The sequence below is a fragment of the Stegastes partitus genome, unplaced genomic scaffold, assembly GCF_000690725.1.
Source record: "Stegastes partitus isolate 25-593 unplaced genomic scaffold, Stegastes_partitus-1.0.2 Scaffold1188, whole genome shotgun sequence".
NCBI classification, from domain to species: domain Eukaryota; kingdom Metazoa; phylum Chordata; class Actinopteri; family Pomacentridae; genus Stegastes; species Stegastes partitus.
The window spans coordinates 98,499-105,097 of record NW_007578919.1 but is presented as its reverse complement, the minus strand read 5'-3'; the positions used below and the strand labels follow the sequence as shown (position 1 = coordinate 105,097).

Sequence of the window (6,599 nt, the reverse complement as noted above, 5' to 3'; positions counted from 1 at the left end):
GTGCAGCTGCACCCTGTGGTGAAATGGTGCAGCTAAAGAGAGCGAACGCAGAGAGAAGCCGCCAAGAGAGAACACATCAGTGCCACACGCAGGAAGGAGGTGAATGAAAAACAACAAACAAAGTTTAATTGTTTTTGAAACTGAACACCTTTGATTGCAATGAACAATATAACAGCAGTAATCAGAGGGAAAACATTTAAAGTGATTTCATTCCTCAGGCTGGTGTTGTTTCTTACTGCCAGTTAATTCAGCCGGTTTTCAGAAGGATGTGACTGAGAAAATATCTCCTAAACTTACTGTAGCATTTCTTTTCTTCCTCTTCTTTCTTCTTCTTCTTTTTCAAACAAAGCAAATATTACCTTAATGTGAAAAAGTCACACAATGCATCAGGGTTTGGTGATATTACTGAATTATTACTGACTGTATTTCAGTCGACGTTGACACATTAAACATCTTTAATGACCAATTTTTTAAAAAAGAACAGAAGAAGAAGAAGGGTTTAATTTGAATGTAGTTTAACCACTGCAGCCTTTTTATTAGTATATGTTGATAATAGCTTTAATGGTAACACACTGATAAAAAAAAAACAAAAAAAAAACACCTACATTTATTCAAACAAATAAAAAAATGACAAAGGATCTCATGTTGATTCAAACATTTAAACAGAAGACAGAAAAAAGCAAGTGAAACCCAGAGTTGGAGGCGACAAAGGGCGACGCTGCTGCATCGTGCTGAGGTCAGGGCTCTGAGGCCGACCTGGACTAGCAGATGGACTTCCTGCACCGGCAGCAACGAGCATCCCAGCATCAAGTCTGTCAGCCCAAAGAAGAACAGGCCAAAGGAGGAGGCAGTGGAGGTTGATGTTTATAGACCCTGATGTCTGTCTTGCAAGGGCATCACCTTGAACCTGAAGACAGTGTGAAATGAGAGGCTGCAGACTAGCACGCCTTGGAAGACCTTCATGGAAGTCACAGGGAGAGTGACGACGGGTGACGGATTATCAAGGGGTATTATGGGCTGTTTATGAGCCAGAGATAGCACGAGCTTGGGGTATGTTCATGCAAACTGCACACCGCTTAATCCTCATTTGGTTCGTGGGGCGCTGGAGTCTATCCCAGCTGACTCAGGTTGAAGGCAGGGGACACATGGACAGGTCACCAGTCTATCACAGGGCTACACTTAGAGACAGACAACCAAGCACACTCACATTCACACCTACGGACAATTTAGAATCACCAATTAACCTCAACATGTTTTTGGACGGGCTGCAGCAAGAAGGTCGCCGGTTCGCGTCCCGGTGGGGGCACCGCAATCTTTCTGCGTGGAGTTTACATGTTCTCCCCGTGCAGCGTGGGTTCTCTCCGGGTTCTCTGGCTTCCTCCCACACAGTCCAAAAACATGTTGAGGTTAATTGGTGATTCTAAATTGTCCGTAGGTGTGAATGTGAGTGTGCTTGGTTGTCTGTCTCTAAGTGTAGTCCTGTGATGGACTGGTGACCTGTCCAGGGTGTCCCCTGCCTTCACCCTGAGTCAGCTGGGATAGACTCCAGCCCCCCAGTGACCCTACAGAGGATTAAGCGGTGTATAGATAATGGATGGATGGATGTTTTTGGACTGTGGGAGGAAGCCGGAGAACCCGGAGAGAACCCGGAGAACCCGGAGAGAACATGCAAACTCCACGCAGAAAGATCCCGGGTGTCCTCACCAGGATACAAACCAGCGACCTTCTTGCTGCGAGGCAACGGTGCTAACCACCGAGCCATCTTGCAGCCCACATTTAAATTTATTTAAGTGAAACTGTAGAACTTTCTTTCAAATATCCATCTTATTTCTAGGATCTCATTGCTATCCCTTTGTCACCCAGGCCTACAACACATGACTGCGTCCTTCTTGGTGTGCAGCTCAACTGTTGATCGACTTGTTAAACTGCAGCAGTTTGTGTTTGAAAGCCCACAAAGGAAACACTATCTCCTCTTGCTCTCCTTTCAGTCCGTGGGATTCCCTTACACAAATTCACATGCAAAAAATAAAGAAGTTTTCATTCCGTAAATCAGATAATCTCCCACATGATAATCCCTTTACTAATCTTTCAAGTATTTTGTCGTTGTGGATCCATTTTTCTGCCAGTTGCACAGTTTCAGGAGAGACCTCAGGAGCATTTGCTATTCTTCCCCTCAGTAAAGAAGGAATTAGACAGCAATTTTGGGGGAGGTTTGGTGCATATTACATCTAATTGAATTACTCCTCCAATCCCTTCAGGCATCCCCCCCCATTTAAACATTAGGCAATACCACTTGTGTCACATTCAGAGGCCCTCTCTCAGTGGACGGGAGGACGCTTATTCAATAAAGCCTGTATTAAAGACGCAGAACTCACACACCCCTAATTGTTTTCACCCTGCTTTAATAAAAGATGTTATTAAAGGGGAAAAACTTCTCTGGGTTGGCGGCTCCTCTGGAGACTGTGTTTGCATTTCGCCAAGATGGTGGAGATTACCTCGAAGGGCTCTTTTTTAACTGAAAGCCTAGAGACAATATTCCAATTATGGAAAACACACAGGAGGAAAAGGAGCTGGGACTAAGATGGGACTAAAACTGTGACCATTTACAAAGGCCCACATTATGAAGGCCACCGTGGGACCACCGCTAATCTCCAACAGGTCATGTGTGAGCGGTGGGGCGGTGCAGATAGTGTAACATATACAGGCATGTAGAGGGGCAGATTTTGTGTTGGCGTTCTTGACGCAGCAGGGTGCAGGCCTGAGATTGAAATCACGCTGAGGTGTTACTATAGATCTCAGTGTGTATGGCAATGTGATAGAACCATTTCCTGCTCTTTGGAAAGTTATTCTTTATTTCATGTGAACAAGAAATAAACCCAGGATTCATACTTTTAGGGAGCAGCATGAACAGAATCCCTTCATAAAACCGCCCTTCAAGGGCTAAGATGACTGTCTGCCTTGAAGGAGATCATGAATATACAGCAGCAGCAAAGTCACATCCCAGCAGACTCAAAGTCAACACATCTCCTTAACCCCGCTGCCAAGCCCGTCCACGGCGGTGCCTCTGAGTGTGTGCGTGGCGGCGGCGGCTCGGGGCGGCAAAGGTCGCGGCGTGGCTCGCCGTCAGGTCGTGGCGTGTCTCCTATCAGAGGATGAAGGAAGGCAAAACAAACAGAAAGAAAGATGAGGAGGAGGGAACCCAAAAAAACATTAGTGGACAGAGGGAGGAATAATAGTTTTTTCTGGATGTTTATTTGAACATGGAACAGAAGAGAAGGAGGTCACTGTGGGGATTTAAGGGTGGGGAGTAATAAAGTCAAGATGTAGCCAAAGCCCCCCTGCTGACTCAGGTCACTTTACCGAAGTAAGGCCCCCGGAACTGAAATAGGAGGACACTATTTGTCTATTCACACACACGGGAGAAAGCTGGCCTGTCACAATAGATTACCGTGCAGGGTTTGTTCCCATGTGCAGTTTGAAAAGATGGCATACATTATTGTATTAATAGGAAACCGCAGAAAGGCCGGTAGTAAGGGATTCATTTTAAAGTGCTACTTTTACGGATGATTAATAGGATAGAAAGAGAAAAAAAAAATCCTCAACTAAACATGGAGTCTTTTAGCTACAAGCACTGGAGGGTTTTGTCAGGACATTTTGTGGAGACATTTTTGGGCCCCGTAGAAGCCGATGACATAATAAATCTGCCACTTTTAAAATGTAATAGACCAATAACTTGATAACGGCCGATAACATAACAACGGCCAATAACGTAATAAATCTGCCATTTTTAAAATGTAATAGGCTAATGACGTAATAACTGGCTGATAACGTAATACTGACCAATAACGTAATAGCGGACAATAACGTCATACATTTGCCATTTTTAAAGTGCAACAGGCCAATAAAGTAACAACTGGCTGATAATGTAATAAATTTGCCACTTTTAAAATGTAATAAACCAATAGCGTAATAACTGGCCAAAAACATAATAGTGGCCGATAGCATAATAAATTTGCCAATAAAGTAATAACTGGTCAATAACATAAGAATCGCCAATACCGTAATCGCGGCCGATAACGTAATAAATTTGCCATTTTTAAACTGTAATAGGCTAATAACGTAATAACTGGCCGATAGCATAATGAATTTGCCATTTTAAAAATATAATAGACCAATAAAGTAACAACTGGCTGATAACATAATAACTGGCCAATAATGTAATACGTTTGACATTTTTGAAATGCAATAGGCCAGTAACATAATAACTCTTGGCCAATAACATACTAACTTATTACGTTGTTGGCTGGTTATTACATTTGTAAAGATTTTTTTTTACCAGGCCATTAACATAACTTGTTATGTTGTTGGCCAAAAGATATTCCGTTACCGGTTCAGGACTTTCATTGGGTTATTGGCCTACTACACTTTAAAAAGTGCAAATTTACTACGTTATCAACTGTTACTACATTATTGACTTCTACGGGCCCCTACAGAATGGATACTACTGGTTTCGGTGACCTCCGTCTGCAGCACAATGCTCAGGCTGATGTTTTTGTGTCTAAGCAAACTTTCTAAGCAACTGTTGGATCCATTGACCAAAAGTTACTGATGACTCTTCATCTAATGCTGTTATCTGGTCAAAGGTTTCATTCGTCCAGTACCGTTTCTGTGACTAAACAAAGCAAAGCCACCCTGTCATCAGCCTCAGCTGAACTTTAAATTTTCATGCATATTAGCAGATGATAATTTCAGTTTCATAATTTCAGTAAATTTTGAAATACATCACTCCTAATGCATATCAGTGCCGTGATGGATGACGCTTCAGTGTTGCGCGGCGTCTCATTCAAGGAATTGCATTCATCCATTCTTCATTCTTCTCACTCAGGACAGCTTACTACTTAAAATGCATGTTAATGTTGCTATCCAGTATTACATTTCACCCTCACCACCCTGTGCCTCAGATTGATAGGTGGAAACAACTGCATCCATAATCATTCCTATTAATCAAATGCTAGACTGCTGAGACTTTTTTTTTTTTTACTTCATTTGTGTACTACCGTGTTTCCTATTCCATTCAGCATACATTTAGCTCCCTCTGCGCCAACCGTGTGTTCGCCCCTTTTTTTTCCCCCCTTGCCTGGTACTCATCTCATGTTTTGATCTGGGGGTGAATGCATTATTTATTAGATGTTAAGGGCTCCATTGCGAACTTTAAGTGGCAGTGTGTTGTATTTGCTTAATGAATGGGGTTAGAGGAGATCAAAGCTGGAAATATGACAGATGACGGGGAAGGAGGGGGTAGATGCAGAGATTTGGCTTGTCTGACTTAATTGCTGCCTTGCAAGACGAAATCTCATCAACTGCGATTTTGAAGAGTTCATGCTCGGTTTCCAACTCCGGGAGAATGTTTTTAATGGTGTTTAAAGAAATGTTGCTTCCGCACACGTTTAACATCATTTAGCTTCAATTAATGCTGTTGTTTTATGTGGAGGGTTTTTTTTCACGAGCCACTGCTTCAAAACATTTTCTTAAAGGGAGTGAATAATTGCGATTATCCACCTTCATCACAGTCTTATCGTTAAACATTATAACAGCTAAAGTTATGTTGACTTCTGTAACCGTACATGATCCTCGCCTGTGTGCTGTAATCGTCCTAATATTTTTTTTTTTTAAATCTGTATCAGTTTACATCGGATCAAGCTGTTTGCAGGGACAGCTGACAGCGACGTTCGATGATGCAGCTTTAAGTATCGAGTGACCCCTCAACAGTAGTAAAAGCATGACCTCATTACGGGAAGAATTCGGTAGCAGGAAAAAAGTTTCCCCTGGACTTCATACTGTAAGTCCTTGTCTGCATGGCGCCTGTGAAGCTAGCTGGCTAGCTAGCCACTCCTCTTCCCTCTCTCCACAGATCATTAGCAGTCATGCTCCTACCCTTTGAAGTCTGTGAGGTCTGCTGTGTCTGTCATAGCCATGCAAATCCAGGGGACAACCCCAGCCACCTGTTCTCAGAAACATCTGTCCGCGGACTGAGGCTTTACTCCGGCACTGTTCAGCTGCCTCGCTTGACTCTGATCCTCAAAGGGCTGGAGGATGGCAAAGAGGCTATTTTTAGGGCCTCGCTTGATATGCTGGTGCAGACCTTATGCTCTCTAATGAACATACCTTTCAGTATGAGCGCGAGCTTAAAACAGAAATGTGTTACTTGTCGAGAATGTGTACTCGGTGCGAAACTCTGCTGCGGCCGAGCTTCGGCGCGAGTCGTCTCAGCCGTCTGCTCTGAGAAGCTGGAGAAAACTTTCATAATTAAGGTAATAAAACCAAACTTGTCCGTCTAAACTATATTACCTCCCCCTTCTGAAATATTGTAACCTTATATACTGATTTTACCCCCTCAGATCCACATTACACTTGTAGACTGCCTCTTAATAATCCACTTCAAAGGCCATCTCGACGTCCTTTGAAGGAGAATTTTAAACGAAATAGTGGAGAACCTCTTTGTTTAGAGAGAATCGTTGATGTAAGTTTCAGTTCAATCAGAGTATCCCTTCAGTCCTGATATTGCTGTATTACTTTTAATCTGCAAGCTGTAAGACTTC

At 42.9% G+C, this 6,599-nt stretch overlaps 1 long non-coding RNA gene across 1 annotated transcript; it reads right to left on the bottom strand.

Annotated features, from left to right (window-relative positions):
- Window positions 1-2,834: 2,834 nt before the first annotated feature.
- On the bottom strand, window positions 2,835-6,033 carry LOC103368679 (uncharacterized). The gene is made up of 2 exons (XR_520795.1): window positions 5,935-6,033; window positions 2,835-3,142 (listed from the first exon to the last, which is right to left on the bottom strand). It is a non-coding gene; the product is annotated as an uncharacterized LOC103368679 (long non-coding RNA).
- Between the last annotated feature and the right edge of the window lie 566 nt (window positions 6,034-6,599).